The 1,263-nt window shown below is 37.6% G+C and overlaps 1 long non-coding RNA gene across 1 annotated transcript; it reads left to right on the forward strand.

Annotated features, from left to right (window-relative positions):
* The first annotated feature begins 270 nt into the window (after positions 1 to 270).
* On the forward strand, positions 271 to 980 carry LOC135933578 (uncharacterized). Its single transcript, XR_010573840.1, has 3 exons — positions 271 to 354; positions 610 to 783; positions 960 to 980. It is a non-coding gene; the product is annotated as an uncharacterized LOC135933578 (long non-coding RNA).
* Positions 981 to 1,263: the final 283 nt, after the last annotated feature.

A 1,263-nucleotide genomic window follows, 5' to 3' on the forward strand; every position in this document is an offset into this window, starting at 1 on the left:
CCTGAGGTAGCCCTGAGCAAGGTACCATCAAGGTACCAATCGTGGGCACTGGATTGGTAGCACTCATAGTCTCATAGGTTTAAAATAAAATTTAAAAAAAGGTTCAACATATAAACAAATTTCATTTGATCACATATATTATTTGTTTGTTTTTGTTTTGTTTTTTCCGTTCTCTCTCAGACTGAGCAGCTGTAACGTATCAGAGGAAGGCTGTGAAAATTTGTTGTCAGTGGTCAGCTCCCAGTCCTGTAGTCTGAGAGAGCTGGACCTGAGTACCAACAGCCTGAAGGCTTCAGCAAGAAAGCTTCTGTCTGCTGCAGTGGAGAGTCCACACGCCAAACTGAATATTCTGAGGTCAGATCAATTTGTATTCTGTTTAGTTCTATTTGTTTGTATGTTTGATGTTTGTTTTTGTTTATATCAACTGACAAAAATAATCAACAATTTAACCAGTAAAGGTAAACTTTATCCAGTTATCCTCGTTTCATAGAATTGTTATTCATTTCTAAGTTAAAGTGAAGTTTTACTAACCTGCTCAGCACAAGACAATAAGCTATTGCACCCTGATTACACTTTAAGAACAATCTTTATTCATGTTTTTATCTTCAGACTTAACATCTGTGAACTCTCAGAGGAAAACTGTGAAGCTCTGTCCTCAGTCCTCAGCTCTCAGTCCTCTAGTCTGACAGAGCTGGACCTGAGTATCAGAAAGCTGCAGGATTCAGGAGTGAAGCTTCTGTCTGCTGGACTACAAAGTTTAAACTGTAAACTGAATACTCTGAGGTCAGATCAGAAAACATTTTGTTTTTAGAGTTATTAATTAAAGTTCATCCATATGATGTTGTATCTTAGTATGTTAATGTTCCCTTTAAAAATAGAAAGTCAAGATTTAATGTTGTGAAATGTATTAACAAACTCTACATGAGTATTTGTTTTATAGACTGTCTTTTATTTTTCAGACTGAGTGGCTGTAACCTGTCGGAGAGAAACTTTGAAGCTCTGTCCTCAGTCCTCAGCTCCCAGTCCTCCAGTCTGAGAGAGCTGGACCTGAGTAACTCTGACCTGCAGGATTCAGGAGTGAAGCTTCTGTCTGCTGGACTAAAGAGTTCGCAGTGTGCAGTGGAAACTCTCAGGTCAGGATTCAAACTTTTCCACAGATGATCATTTGAAATGTGATTTATATTATTGTATAAACAGGTAACCTTTATACAGGTGTCAAGTGAACATTTATTTACATTTGAGTGAATAATTGGACCCTGAATT

This window comes from Pelmatolapia mariae, linkage group LG9, assembly GCF_036321145.2.
Source record: "Pelmatolapia mariae isolate MD_Pm_ZW linkage group LG9, Pm_UMD_F_2, whole genome shotgun sequence".
In the NCBI taxonomy this organism is placed as follows: domain Eukaryota; kingdom Metazoa; phylum Chordata; class Actinopteri; order Cichliformes; family Cichlidae; genus Pelmatolapia; species Pelmatolapia mariae.